Source organism: Oryx dammah, unplaced genomic scaffold (assembly GCF_014754425.2).
Source record: "Oryx dammah isolate SB20612 unplaced genomic scaffold, SCBI_Odam_1.1 HiC_scaffold_28, whole genome shotgun sequence".
NCBI lineage: Eukaryota > Metazoa > Chordata > Mammalia > Artiodactyla > Bovidae > Oryx > Oryx dammah.
In genome coordinates, this window is record NW_024070212.1 from 23,113,373 (window position 1) to 23,129,762 (window position 16,390).

The 16,390-nt window shown below is 38.7% G+C and overlaps 1 non-coding gene across 1 annotated transcript; it reads left to right on the plus strand.

Annotated features, from left to right (window-relative positions):
- Positions 1-2,609: 2,609 nt before the first annotated feature.
- LOC120857182 lies at positions 2,610-2,716 on the plus strand. Its single transcript, XR_005719639.1, has one exon. It is a non-coding gene; the product is annotated as a U6 spliceosomal RNA (small nuclear RNA).
- The last annotated feature ends 13,674 nt before the right edge of the window (positions 2,717-16,390 follow it).

The following is a 16,390-nucleotide window of genomic DNA, read 5'->3' on the forward strand; positions in this document are numbered from 1 at the left end:
GGTAAGAGCTGGAACATTTTTTATAGGCGCATCATTATTGAGTTCCAGCCTAAAGACGTATTGGCTCTAGGCAAGATTTCATGTACCCTATTATATTGCAGTTACAAATGCATCTCTGGATTAATTGTGACAGTCAACTCCTACATCCTCTGTGGGCAAACATTTTGAAAGCATAATTTTTTGTAGTAAATGAGCCTTGAGCTGAAAGATAGATTTGGCCTGAACACTGAAATCATCAAGTAGATAATCTTTGATGCCTCCCTTTATGAACCTTTTCTCTCCCTTTTAAATCATCCTCTGGCATACTCCCCAGCCCCCAAGGTTTTCATCTTGATCCTGGTCCCTGTCAAGAGGAATGCTTTAATAGTGTACCAATAATCATCACTGAATTAGTATTATACCATGGTATTCTACCCAAAAGGATTTGCATTTAAGAAGAAGCTTTGTAGAAAAGGAGTCCAAAGGAATGATGTATGGTAGGATCTCAGGCACTATATTCATTCATGGAACATTAATTGCTCCTCTGCTATGTGACACAGGCTGGGGAAACAAAGATGAATAAGATATGGTTCTAACCTCTGAGACGTTCACTGTTCATCAGGGGAGACAGAAATGTAAAACAACTAATTGCATAATAGAATATGTTTTTCCTTTTAAATTTAGAATTAAGATGCAAGGTTGATTTATTATATCTGAAGCAGAAGCTAAAATGAGCCAAGGAAATTATGAGAGGCTTCATGGAGAAAGGGACATTTGAGTTAAATGATGTGTGGTGATAAATACTAATGCGGGGACTTTAAGCACCCAATACATCTAAAGGGTGAAGCTGATTGGCTTCTAGGAGGGAAAGAATTTTGGGCCTCAGGACTCCCTTGGACCCTGTTGAATCGTATCGGGTAGATGAACCGTTACTCTGCCTGTCATGAAGCAGCACCAAGAGCAGCAAAACCAGAAACTGACAGCAGAGCCAGAAATTACAAAGAGCAGGAGGTGTTTTACTTAGCTCTCCCTAAGGGAAACAGCAATGTCCATAACATTAAAAAAATGTTGGGAAGGCTACTCTACGCCCTCATAAGTCCAGATTTATTAAGTGCACAAAAGTGGTGCTGCCAAAAGGAAATAACTGGAGAATTTTCTGGAGCCAAGGCAGGCAGAAAATGCAGTGATGAGAAGTTGGAAAGCAGCATTATCATTTTCCAGACTGGATTTCACTTTGTTCCACTTCAACCAGTGACCCACCATGGTCCAACACAAAATTTAAAACAAGGCCATAGCAAGCCTCTCTTCCAAATGAGAAGATGGAAAATAACAAATACAATAGAGGTAAGGAAATCCTTCTGCAAGCCTCCTTGGCAAGAAAAGGAGAGAGGGCAGGGCAGGGAAAAGGTGAATGAGGAGAGAAAGGAAAAGAAAGGAACCAGTGGCTATTAACATTTTACACCAAGGCTTTGTGTGATGGTCGTATATGTTGTCAAAACACACAGTGGTCAATAACTCCTTACATCAAAGTTGACTGTTTACTTGGATAATGATTTTTGTGATCTGAAGCCCTCCTCTTATGTTTGAGGAGCCCTCAAGTAGTAATGAAGTGGTGGTAATGGGTGCTGAAAGGAGGGTGCACCAGTGTGAATTTAAGCTTCTTTGTTTATAACATTTAGGCTGTGCCTATAGGAAAGTACACATGGAATTTCAAATAGCTTATTTATTGTTTCTGGCTATCACAACTGCTAAGTAGGATGCACAGATGACCTAAATATTTTTTTTTTTTTGGACTGAAGATGGTTGAAGAAATTAAAGAAGTTTCTGAGGAAAAAAAATTATTGCTCACAAACATGGCTTATGTATCTATCTATGTTTGCCAAGGCTGAACATAAATTATTTTCTATTAGTAGCTGTTCTGTTCAACACATTCCTTATGTTTGGTTCTCCAGGATGGCTTTATTCACTAAACAAATGTCTTTTTCAGTACTCAGTATGCTCAAGCACTATTTGTATCACTTAAGATGAAACAAATATGAAGTAGAGTTGAATTTTATTTTCAAGGAGGTTAGTGTCTCACACGGGAAATAGGTATAGGTCAAGATAGAAAGTGACAGAAGTCTTGAAAAGAGCATAGTTACTGCACTGCCAGCATTTGGGTAAGGAAATACTGCACCATTTGTAATGCTCAGAAAAGATTTTGTGCATAAAAAAGGCCTAGATTTGGCCTTGAGGAACACTAAATGTGTATAGGTGGAGCTGAATAGGAAGGTTATTGCAGTGGAGCATAGAATGGTGTGAGTAAACATAATGACACAGGAAAGCTGAAGGTGAGACAGAGGTAATGAGTAGATAGTGACATCAGGAAAGCAGTCATCCAGAGGAATACAGAGAGCCTTGAACACTAGGTCAAAACATTTGAACTTAAGTCAAAGAATCGCCTGCCAATACAAGAGACTTAGGAGTTGCAGATTCAATCCCTGGCTCAGAAGATCCCCCAGAGGAGGAAATGACAACCCATTTCAGTATTCTGGCCTGGAAAATGCCATAGACAGACAAGCCTGGCGTGCTACAGTCCATAGGGTCGCAAAGAGTTGACATGACTGAGTGAGCATGCCAGTAGGAGGTAGGTGCTCACTTGGGCAGCAGGTTTACTGAAATTGGAACAATACGGAGAAGATTAGCATGGCTCCTGCACAAGGATGACATGGAAATTCATGAAGCATTCCATCTTTTTAAGAGCCCAAGGGAAAAAAAAAAAAGGAATGGGGAAAACTGAAGGTAAAAAGGCGTATTTAAAAACTGAAGGTAAAAAGGTATATTTAAGTATTTGTATAACATGGACTACCCTGATGGCTCACATGGTAAAGAATCTGCTTGCATTGTGGGAGACCTGGATTTGATCCCTGGGTTGGGAAGATCCCCTGGAGGAGGGCATGGAAACCCACCCCAGTATTCTTGCCTGGAGAATCCCCATGGATAGAGGAGCCCAGTGAGCTACAGTCCATGGGGTCACAAAGAGTCAGACACGATTGAGCAATTAAGCACATAATGTGAACTTAGTGTTAGAAGAGGTTTTTGTCTTTTTTTTAAAGTAGGAGGTAGGAAGAAGTCAATGGATTTAAAAAATATATTAATTTTTATTTTGTTGTGATAAGAATATATAACATGCGATCTACTCTCAGTAAAGGCTTCCCCAGGTGGCTCAGCAGTAAAGAATCCACTTGCAATGCAGGAGATGCGAGTTCAATCCCTGGGTTGAGCAGATCCCCTAGAGAAGGAAATAGCAATCCACTATAGTATTTTTGTATGGGAAATCCCTTGGACAGAGGAGCCTGGGGGGTTACAGTCTATGGGGTAGCAGAAGAATTGGACACGACTAAACAACAACAACTCTCAATAAATGTTTAAGTGTACAATGCAATACTGTTAATTATAGGCTTGATGTTATACAGTAGGTCTCTGTAACTTATTCATCTTGCATATCTAAAGCTTTATACTCGTTAATTAACAGCTTCCCGTTTCTCCGTCTCCTCAGCCCTTATCATTCTACTCTCAGCTTCTGTTTGATTACTTGTATTTATTTATTTATATTTAAAAAATTCTTTTCTTTTTTGGCTATGCTGTGTGGCATCTGGGATCTTAGTTCCCTGACCAAGGATTAAACCTGCACCCTCTGCATTGGAAGCACAGAGTCTTAACCACTGGACTATCCAGGAAGTTTCCTGTTTGATGACTTTTAGATAATCTGTATGGAATCATGCAGTATTTGTCCTTTTGTGATTGACCATTATCCATTTTGATGCATATTGCGGTATGTCTTTCTTTTTAAAGGCTGAATAATGTTCATCATGTGTATATGTCGTTTTCTTTATCTTTTCATCTATCAATAGACATTTGGGTTGTCTCCACATCTTGAGCATTGTGAATAGTGCTGTAATGAACTGGAAGTACAGATACCATTTTGAAATCTTGATTTAAATTCTTTGGATATAAACCAGGAGTGGGATTACTAGATCTTATTATAATTCTATTTTTTTAATTTTTGAGAAACATCTAGACTGAAGCAACTTAGCAGCAGCAGCAGCATACTGTTTTCAGTAGTAGCCACAAAAATCTTGTATTTCCAATAACAGTGTACAAGGGTTTCAGTTTCTCACATCCTCATTGACACTTGTTGATTTCTAGTTTCATTCCATGTTGTCATAAAAGATAATTGGTATAATTTCAATCTTCCTATATTAAAGTTTATTTTGTAACATATCATTGATACTGGAGAATCTTATATACACTTGAGGAAAAGGTGAATTCTGATACTATTGCGTGAAATGTTCTACATGTCTATTAGGTTTATTAAGTCTATAGTTTGGTATAAGTCTGCTGTTTCTTTGTTAATTTTCTATCTAGCTGTTCTGTCCTTTTTTGAAAGTAGAGTATTGAGGTCCCCTACCATTATTGTTGTCTATTTTTCTCTTCAGCTCTGTCAATGTTTGCTTTATATATTTCGGTGCTCTGATGTTGGGTGCCTATATATTTATAATTTTTATATCTTAAAGAATTGAATCTTTTATTATTGCATAATATCCTTTTTGGTCTCTTGTGACAATTTTTGACTTTGTCTATTTTTTTCTGCCATAAATATAATCCCTCTTACTCCCTTTTGGCTAACATTTGCGTGAAATATCTTCTCCTGTTCCTTCACTTTCAGCCTATGTATATCCTTATTTATGTCTTTCAGATATAGTTAAAATATCTTATACACAGCATATAGCTAAATCTTGTTTTTAAAAATTCATTCAGCCTCTCTATTTCTTTTCATTGAGAGGTTTAGTCCATTTCCATTTAAAGTAATTATTGATAGGGAAGGATATACAATTGTCAATTTATTAATTGGTTTCTATCTGTTTTGTAGTTCTTTTGTCCTTTTCCTGTCTTTCTTTGTGTTTTGTTCATTTTTTTTTTTTTTTTGGATTTGTATGCTGATTCCTTTCTCTCTTTCTTTTGTGTTTACAGGTATTTTCTTTGTGGTTTCCATGGAGCTTACATAAAATATCTTATAGTTATAACAGTCTTTTTGAAGCTACTATCATCAATCACATACTTTATTAATTATATACTTCACTAATGTCCCCTAAATTTTGTTATCAACTTTACAATTTACATCTAATTTGTATTTCATATGTATATAGTGTTCTGTGTACCATTAACATTTTTATTATAGTTATTTTAGTACTTTTTTCTTTTGACTTTTACACTAGAATTAAAGCTGATTTGTCAACCACAATTATAGTAATACAGTATTCTGTATTTGTCTATATATTTACCTTTACCAACAATTTTTATATAGTTGACCCTTGAACAACACCAGTGTGAAGTGTATGGGTCCAGTTATACATGAATTTTGTACTGTACTTCACAGTATTGAATCTGCTGATACTGAACCACAGATATGGAGGACTGACTGTAAAGTTATGTGTGGATTTTTGACTACACAGGGGTTAGTGCTTCTAACCTCCACATTGCTCAAAGTTCAACTGTACTTTCTAATGCTATTGTGTTTCCCTTTAGTGTCCTTTCATATCAAATTAAAAACACCCTTTAGTATTTCTTGTGAGGCATTTCTAGTGGTGATGAACTCCTTTAGTTTTTGTTTGAGAAAGTCTTCACCTCTCCTTCATTTTTTTAAGGGCAGTTTTGCCAGGTATAATATTCTAGATTGGCAGTTTTCTTTTTCTATCAGTAATTTGACTATATTATCCCATTCCTTTCTGACTTGTAGCATTTCTGCTGAAATATCCACTGATAGTGTTATGGGACTTCCTGTGTCATGACAAATTGTTTTCCTCTTGCATTTTAAAATTCACCTTTTGTCTTTATCTTTGGAAAATTTGATTATATGTATCACTGTGATTTCTTTGAGCTCATTTTACTTGGGATATTTTGGGTTTCTTCAATTTAGATGTACATTTCCTTCCCCAGATTTGATGAGGTTTTATTTCTCTGAATAGATTTCTTATCTTTTTTCTCCTTCTTCTTCTCCTGAGATTTCTACAATGTGTATATTGGTCTGCTTGGAATAATAAACCCCTTACATTTTTTTTTCATCTTTTTTGTGTCTGTGTAAATAATTTCAAATGTCCTATCTTCAGGTTCATTGAGTGTTTTTACTCTGTACTCTAGTCTGCTGTTGAACCTCTCTATTGAATTTTTTTCAGTTCAGTTATATTATTCTTCAACTCCATGATTTCTGTTTAGGACTTTTCACTAAATTTTCTTGAAATTTTCACTTTGTGCATTGTTCTTCTGAGCTCATTGAGCATTTTTGTGAAGTTTTTTTGAAAAAATTTAAATTAATTCATATACTTCTGTTTTAGTAGAGTGAGTTTCTTGGTCTTGTTCCTCTGTTGGGATTGTGTTTCCCAATTATTTCATTTTCTTTGATTCTGTGTAGGTATTTATGCTTTAGAAAAAAATGCCTCCTCTCCCAATATTTACATGTTGACCACGTATAGAAGACCTTTACAAATCAACCTGGCTACAACTTCTGTGGGTCTTTCAAATCTTCATGCCAGTCTAAACTTCCATCTTTATTCTTAATGGCCCCAGATTATTTCTCTGATAGGTTCAATAAATGCCTTACACTGGGTCGGGGAGCAAGGGGCTTTATAGTGCTCTTTTGTTCTTGTTCAAACCAATTTCTTTTTTTCTCAGTGGCTCTCAAGTATCTAGAATATGTTGGATCTCATTAGCACTCTAAGACAGAAACTATTGCATGGGCAATCTCCAGAAAATATTTGAATTTTTGATACGCAGTTCAGCGCTTTCCTTCCCCAAGGAAAATCTGGGAGCTGGGTTTTTCCTCTCTTATCTGCTTGCTCTGTACTGAAACAGGACTCCTTCTGTGGCCAGTGTCCACTCACTAGTTCAAACTGTCATATTTGTTCTCTGTAGCCCCCAAGGGTCTAGGACATGGAGGATCCCATCAGTTCTCAGAAATGGGCAAGTTAGAAACCAGTTCCTTGGGCACCATCTGAAAAGGTTGAAATGTTTTATGTGCAGCCTATGTATTGTTGTTGAATTAGTGTGTATTCTGGTTGCAGAATCCATGTATTGTTGAATTAGTGTGGTCATAGGGAAAAAAGAGTGTCTAGGGCTTCCTATCTTACCATCTTACTGATTTTAGTCTCAGTAGGGTTTTTAATCAAAGTACTGGTGTAATCAAAGGGATGGTTTCTGAATATTTATCTGGCATGAGTTTTATGGGCTTACTAACAAGTACAGTTGTGCAAATGAATCACAGCTAGGTGTGTGCCCCATTAAGTTCATTTCTTTTCATTAAGATAAGGTCATAGAAACTACCTGTTTCATTGATCTTGATGTATATTAATCATTAGGAATGATTTTTGTAATGTATGTTTATTTATCTGTTTCTTCCTTCATCCATTCATCCACATCAATATTATCTCAAAGAGATGAATACTTTTCTATGTGTCCAAAGCTGTGCATTCTGATTACTTAGATTCTTAAATCAAGTAAGATGGGTATATGATTTCCAGGAATTTATAAACATAGGAAATTATCATAGGGTTAAGCTTCAAGGCAAAATTATATGTTTCAGTTAAAAGTTTTCTTGACTTGAGCAACTCAAATGAATCAAATAATGAGCAGATCGACTCTTTGACTTTGGCTATGGAGGCTCTGGATTTATACCAAGCACAATGAAGTGGAGAATTAAGGCAATTCAATCCCCAAATTCTCTTGTAAAATAAAAAGTAAAAATTAAAAAAAAAATGTTTGGAGGATTGTGGGTTGACTAAACAGATTAATAACATCTAGTAACTATTTACAGACTAATTGTTTGATTCTTTATTCAACTTTCCCCATGTATACACTATAAATAAAAAAGTGCTCATTTAGAGGATATAAGAGTTTTTAACATAGTTGATTTTCTATCTATAAAAACAGTCCTGTCCCACAATGGTCTCTTGGTTCTATATTAGTCAGTGGTCCCAGAATGCTTCTCATAATAATCCTCTGGCGAACTCCATCAATATGACCAAGATTTGAATCTGAAGTGTCCCAGGGTCAGGTCTTGGACACTTTCTCTTTTCTACTAACACTCACCACCTAATGATCTAATCTGTTCTCACACTTTCACACAAAATCTTTATGCTGATGACTCCGAACTTTACATATCCAGTCTAAACCTCTCAAATCCAGAGAGGTTTAGTAAGTCCATGTGTCTACTTGACATCCCCGCTTAAATGTCTGAAAGGCTTTTTAACCAAAATGATTTCAGCTTGTTTTCTTATTGAACTTTGCACTTCCATGTAATAAACAGCACCTCTATTCATTTGGTTGGTCAGGACAGAAATACTGTTATTGTTTCTCTCTTCTATCACACTTTCAATTCAGTAGCAGATTCTCTCTGATCTACCTGTAGACTCTATCTGGAATTTTTACCATTTGCTATGACTTCCACTGCTACCACGTTAGTTTAAGCCATTTCCAGAGCTTGCCTGCTTTATTGCACTACTGTCCCTAACTGATCTGTTTCTGCCCTGAACCTGTTATAGTCCTTTCTTTTTTTAATATAAATTTATTTATTTTAATTGGAGGCTTATTACTTTACAATATTATATTGGTTTTGCCATACATTGACATGGATCTGCCATGGGTGTACATGTGTTCCCCATCCTGAACCTCCCCACCCGCCTCCCTCCCCATCCCATCCCTCTGGATCATCCCAGTGCACCAGCCCCGAGCACCCTGTCTCATGCCTCAAACCTGGATTGGTGATCCATTTCACATATGATAATATACATGTTTCAATGCCATTCTCTTTCAACTCTGTAGCAAGACTGATTTGCATAAGTAAAATATCTTTAGGCTTCTCCTCTCTTTAGCTTAAGTTTCTTGCTCGGCAGAGACTACCTACCAATCTCAGTTCTGTTTGACACATTAGGCCTGGATTGGTGTGGCTCTGTGCCCAGAGCAATCTGGTTTTACTCACTAACAGCAGCTTACAGTTTCATTTGTACTGTTAGAGAAAAAAAAATGTATGGAACTTCCCAAAGAGCATAATGCAAAAGCATATGAAAGGCAGTATTCCTTTCAGAGCCTTCTATATGTAACCACCTAGGATTTAGTGACTCTTGGTACATTTCACTGTGACTAGGATATGGATTGGGTGGATAATTTCAAGAGTCCAAGCTTTGTTGTTCATTGACTGTGTTCACTTAGAATGCATTTGAGTACTGTAATTCTCTAATAGCTAGGGCCTTACATCTGTGACGTAGGATTATTAAATCTGTTTTTCTAACAGTAACCTATGCTGGGAAGTTCTCTTGCTATTTATTCCCAGGAGAAGTAAGACTGCATTTGCTTTTCATCCATCTTAATAAACTGTATAAATACCAGTTGTGGTGCGCTGTCCCACTGTATGGACCCAGTTGTGTGGGTGCATACCATTAACTGTGGGAATGCATCTGTCTCCTGCACACTTAACGTGAGCATTTTCCTACTTCGCTTTTAGAGCCTCTTGAGATGTGGTGTTAGTTGCAGGACACATAAGCTGACAGGAGAGTATCAATCAATCAAATATTTATTGAGTGCTTACTACGTGAAAGGCACTGTGCTAAGCTGGGTTTAAGCAGAGTATTAAGAGGAGTTGGAGGAAAAGTGTTCTTTATTTAGAAACTCTCAGAGGCTCAATGTCAGACAGAAGGGGAAAGCTGTGCAGAAGAATACTTTTCCAGACTATGGAAAATTGCGAATTAGGTGTTTGCACCTTGCTGTTTTCACTCATTTCTCTTTCTTGATACCTCCTCTTTCACACCTTTTCCTATTTACCCAGGCCCTGTATATTCTCCCCTCTTGCAACCACACTACCCAGTACTGGCATTATTTCCTTCAGCTGTGTCTCAGCCTTCCCCGTTCCCCACTTATCAAAATGTATCATTTCCATAGTGACATCCCTTTGCATTACAAGCTGGCCCCCCTAGTCTTATAAATATGTTAATGATCAAAACCATTTAATTCATTTATTTACCACGGGTATTTACATTTTAATCCATATACTATACATGACCCTCTAATGATGATATTAAAAACACTAATAGACTAGAAGAGGGAGATTTGTTTTTCAGATGTATGTGTATTTCTGGAATCCCTCAAATCACACTTCTGTCGGCAGCCACTGATTTTGTTCAGAGGTATAATTAACTGTATTCACTACTCATTTACTTTTTTCTTACCATGGATTCAGTTTAAAAGAAACTTGCCACAGCTTAAACCACCTAATTTCCCTTTCACATTTTCATTTAGAGGTTGTTGAAAAGAAGAAAAAGCTTGCATTTTGAAGTCCAAGAACCCTAGAGGATTTTTTTATTTTTTTCCTTTTCATGTTTTACCTGTTTGCAATGTGTTCATTGATGTGCAGGTGATAATGTCTTTAGATTTTCAATAAATTGCATTCACATCTCTCAAGTCGTGCTCTCATATGATAAAACGTTGATGGGACTCAAAGAAAAGTTTTAGAACTATTATGCTCCATTCAAAAATTGATTACAATTTTGAGAAAAAGAAAAAAAGACAAAGTAGGCTAGCTATGTGATGAATGAGGGTGAAGAGCCACATAGAAAGATAGCAGCCAGAGAATTCCTGGATTGCAGCAGATCTTCAGTGAAGAAGACTTGCTGAAGTGTGTGCATGTGTGCCAAGTTGTTTCAGTCAGGTCTGACTCTTTGCAACCTTATGGACTTGTCGCCTACCAAGTTCTTCTGTCTATGGGATTCTCCAGGCAAGAGTTCTGGATTGGGTTGCCTTGCCCTCTTCCAGGCAATCTTCCCGACCCAGGGATCAAACCCAAGTCTCTTGTCTGCTGCATTAGCAGGCGAAATCTTTACCACCAGTCAATGGTGGTAAAGCATGCAAATCCATAGTCATCTAGATCTCTTGTGCGATCAGTTGGAGTTGTATGAGCAGTATGGATGGGTTGGGGAACTGTGCTCTTCTGATTGTGAGGGGAAGTCCTCAACTACAGAAGGAGGCAAGAACAGCCTGGCACATAGGACTAGATAAGGTACTATCTAAAGAAGTGAAGTAAGCAGGGCATTATAAGGTTGGATGAAGGCTTAAATTGGTGAACTTTCATAGAGTGCTCTGAAGGCCAGAACCCCCCCCCAAAATCCAGAAGTTGAAGACAAGCAATGTTGGAAATAGAAGAAAAGGCTTTTCTGAGACCAGGCAAGGATAAGAGTTACAAATTAATGAAAAGAAATTGAGAGTAGCAATATTTGTAATAATTTATAAGGGAAAAGACAATGAAAAGGAATATATATATATATAACTGAATCACTCATCTATACACCTGAAATTAACACAACATTGTAAATCAACTACAATTAAAAAAAAGAAATTGAGAGTAGAAAATATGAACATGATTAGACTATATCCCTTTTTAGTCAACTTCCTTTATGGCCTTTAAGTACAACATAATCTTTTAAAATCAGTTGAATAATAATTGGTGATTTTATAGAAGAAACACTGAATTCTGCACATTTTCTCCTTCTCTGGACCACCACTAACATCAAAATATATTCCTATATGGCAGCTATAGAATTAGAGGACTAGTAACATAAGACCTGAATAACACATATTTAGGGTCGTTTTGTAGATAACTAGTAAAGAATCCCAGTAAAGGATAGAAACCTAAAACCCCTAGAATGCTGTTAGAGCCAGTATCTGGTGGGCACATTACAAATTTGAAAACTGTAGAGCCTCTTAGTTAGCCAGAAAACCATGCCAGCTTCCTGGTGTTTGTGGGTTTGCAAATGCCTGGCACTGACAGTGTTTGTCCCATGGCAGGGTGGTCAGAGCTAATGCCATCCAGATTAACAAATGTGCTTTTCGTTCCCCTCTAACAGCCTTCTTGAGACCACAGGCTCAGACCACAGGTCAGAAATCAAGGCAGGATTCAGAAAGTGTGTGCAACTAGCTTAGAGGCATCCTACACTCTGAGGAGCCAGTTGGTCTCATGATTGAGCAATTAAAGGAATTTTCTACCACTTGGCAAAAGAGCCAGCCCCACCAGGCTGAGGGCTACAGGTGAGAGCTTATGTCTTAGTTGCTTTCTGATTCCCATTGAAAAAAAATTTTTTTCTTTTTTTTTTTACTATTTTGTCACGGGGTTCCCAGGTAGCACAGTGGTAAAGAATTCGCCTGATAATACAGGAGACCCAGGAGATGTGGGGAAATCCCCTGGAGTAGGAAATGGCAGTCCACTCCAGTATTCTTGCCTGGAAAATCCCATGGCCAGAGGAGCCTGGTGGACTACAGTTGATGGGGTTGTGAAGAATCAGACATGATTGATCACACACACACACACACACACAGAGTGACTTAAGTCTTCTAGCCTCACCTCTTTTTTTATTGAAGTATTTACAATATTATATTAGTTTCAGGTGTACAACATAATGATTCAAAATTTTTATAGATTATACTCCATTTCAAATTATTACAAAATAACAGCTATATTTCCTCATTGCTTATTTATTTTATACATATGTATGATCAAGCCACCAAAGGAGCCTGCTCTCTTGCTCTGTATACATCCCCAGCTTGAGCAGTGCCTGCTTCACCTACACCCTACTTACAGACTGACCTCCCTGCATACTTGCCTCAGGCCCCAGCTAAGTATTGCTCTAGCTTTAGATCAGAACATCTCCACCAGGTTAGCGTATCAAGGGGGTGGTGGGGGGCATGCTCCTCTGCTGGTTCTCCTGGTAACTGATGCACACACCTGACATCAATTCTCCTCTAACTTTTACCCTCCCCCTGCCCCTGGAAGCGTAGCCTGCTGCTGTGACCAGCCTGCTGTCTACCGCAGGTGGTGGGGGGCCACTCCAGGCCCTTGTTTCAGACATGCAAGCTCCCCACCCCAATCGTTTAAACCCTTGGCCTCTCTGTCCCTGAGTTCAGGCTCTTCCTTCAGTCTTGAAGATGGGCTGAAGGACTCGCTCAGCACTTGTTCAGCATGTGAGTGTGCTAGGTCACTTCGGTCTTTGTGACCCTATAGAACATAGCCCCCCAGGTTCCTCTGCCCGTAGGATTCTCCAGGCAAGATGCTGGAGCAGGTTGCCATTTCCTACTCCAGAGGATCTTCCTGACCCAGGGATGGAAACTCTGTCTCTTGCATCTCTTGCACTGGCAGGAGGGTTCTTTACCACTGAGCCACCTGGGAAGTCAACAGCATAGCAGTTTCTCTCTCTTAGTCCCATACCTCTATCTTGCTCCTTTACCTTCTCTCTCCCCATTGGTAACCACCAGTTCGTTCTCTGTATCTCCAAGTCTGCTTCTGTTTTGTTATATACACTTGCTTATTTTTTAGATTCCATATAAAAGAGAGTATTATGCCTTGTGAATTAAGTCAGAGTCATTCTATGTTACTCCTTATATATTCGTCTCACCTCTTGAATTCATTTTCTCTATAGTGCTGCCTACAGCTTCCTCAAGTTTAATTGTTTATGTGAGAAGAGTCTGCTTATAAAATTTGGGAGAAACATTTGTCTCATAAAGTTATCTGAATTATTGAATGTGATAAAGTAAGTGAGGTACCATGTGCAGCTCTCAGAATATAGTGCCTGCTCAGACACTGGAGAAAAATATTTCCTTTCCTACCCTTCAACTCTTACTGTTCAGCCTGTTCCCAAAATAATCCCATTCTTTTAGTTAGCTCTTCGTATGTGAAGTAAATGTACCATTGGATAGCCTATTAAACAGCAAACCAGAAATGAATAGTAATTGTAGACCAGCATTTCTCAGTTTCATTACTGTTGACATTTTGCGTTAAGTGAGTCTTTGTTGTAAGGATGTGTCTTGGGCATTGTAGCATGTTTAGTAGCATCCCCAGGCTCTATCTGCTAGATTCTGGGAGCATCCCCCTCATTATGACATTCAGAAATATCTCCAGACATTTCCATATGTCTCCTGGAGGAGCAAAATAGCCCTTAGTTAAGAACCATTTCTTCAGAAAACTGGATTCATCATATTCATCCCTTTTCTGCTGCTCCTCAGCTCTCTGGTTTTGGAAATAAAAGCAAATGGCATAAGAAATGGACCCCAGGCATATTTGTTTAAAACAGTAAGTGAAACATCTGCAGACAGTACCATCTTTCCATGGAATTCCATTCATGATGTGACTGGCACTTTGGAACCCAGTATCCAGCAGGAATGGTGTCCCCTGGGCTCCAGTAAGGCTGGGGCCCTCAAAGGATGGTGAGACGAGGACATGGTCAGCCAAGTTCTTTACACCTTCCACTTGGAGTCCTGGGCAATGAGAAACAGTGATACCTCACGTTTCCCAACAGCAGGAAAACTCCATTATTTTCACCATGCTCTATGGAAAATCACAGATCGTTTCCGAAAATATAGATGAGAATTATAAGGGTTTTCTCAATAATTTTCAGTTTACCAGTTAGTATCTTTTAAAGAGAATGACTCATTCCCTGATTATTCCATTTATTTGAGAGGATGGTTACTGTCTCAATAATAATTGTTCTCCTATGATATTTTGGCAAACCTTGGAAATAAATCCTGGTTTTGGAATGGGATAGTTCATTGATTGACATTTGTTCCAGGATAAATTACCATCTGATAAAATCCACAATTCCAAATCCTGCCAGTAGTTTCAGATACATCTGTTTGTAATTATCCTATCATTTGCTAGTTATTTCTCCTGATGGTTCACAGCTCTCTGCATTCTCTGAATGTGTTACAAGCCAATGGCCTTCTCCTTAGTGTAGATTTTCCTCCTCTTTAGCTAGCTCCATTCCTGGCACCCACATAAACCTTTTTACTACATTAAACTTCTGTGTCAGTGATCTAGTTAACATTTAAATAGCACTCTTTTTTTTAAATTTTTTTTTTTGTAATCTACAACTCCAAGGTAGGAGGGCATCTTCTTTCTGATACTGAAAGTGTCATCTGCCTTATCACCATTTCCCCAAGCATCTACACATGTTCAAGTTATTGGGATGGCCAGAAAGTTCATTTGGATTTTTCCATGAGATTTTATAGAAAAATCTAAATGAACTTTTGGGCTAACCCAATATAAAGATTTTTGAAAAGTGATAAGATCTTTTTTTTTGTTACTCGTTATTTTAAAAACCAGGTGTTCTTGTATGTGACAGGTAAAGACCCAGTGCCTTGTTTTGATCTTCCCTGCACATATCCTTTCCTTTCATTTTAAACAGTGCTGGGTTTCCCTGGTGGCTCAGTGGTAAAGAATCCGCCTGCTAATTCAGGAGGACCTGGGTTCAATCCCTGGGTCAGGAAGATCCCCTGGAGAAGGAAATGGCTACCCACTTCAGTATTCTTGCCTGGAGAATCCGCCCATGGACAGAGGTGCCTGGTGGGCTAGAGTCCATAGGGTTGCAAAGAGTTGGACATGACTGAGTGACTAATACATGCCTATGTGTATTTATATTGCCTTTATTCCCTGAAAATATCCAGAGATTTATTCACCAGAAATGCTCAGTCATTTTACACGGGTGAAGTCCAGATGAGCTGGAAGATAGTGACAGTGTGGTGAGAGAGGTTAGATGCCGATGATTGTATGTATGATGAGGAGAATTAGGCTTCTTGGTAGATGCAGGTGCTAGAGGGTATGGTAAGAGTTGCTCGAAAGTACAAGCAGGAGGGGCTGTCTTCAGAGAGCTGATCTCCAGCTGAGCTGTGATATGTGCACAGTTGTTACCTTTATAGCTCTATGTGTCCAACTCATCCTGTGCTATCTCCCCTTTGTGTTTTTAAAGAACAATGTATGGTTCTAGAAAAAAAGCTCTGCTCTCAATGTTAGTTTCCTTAATGGACACCAAGGCTATTGAAAGGTAGCACACACACTGCCAAAGCTACTTCTCTGACACCAGGGCACACCACCACCCTTTCTTTTCTTTAACATCATCATCATCTTTGCCAATCTTGTCTTCAAAACAGCAGATATTTATTGCATGACTATTATTTGCAGGATATTGGTCCAGGCCTCGGAGAAGGTAATGGCAACCCACTCCAGTATTTTTGCCTAGAGAATCCCGTGGACAGAGGAGCCTGGTGGGCTGCTGTCCATAAGGTTGCACAGAGTTGGACACGACTGAAGCAACTTAGCATGCATGCTGTGGATTGGCGAAGGAAATGGCAACCCACTCCAGTATTCTTGCCTGGAGAATCCCAGGGAGGGACAGGAGCCTGGTGGGCTGCCGTCTATGCGGTCGCACAGAGTCGGACATGACTAAAGTGACTTGGCAGCAGCAGTAGCAGCAGGCTCAGGCCTGGTGACTTGTCATTATGCTGTGAATCAAACTTTAAGACTTTGGGCTCCCTTTCAAGGCGTCACGTTAGACTGCCTCTGAAT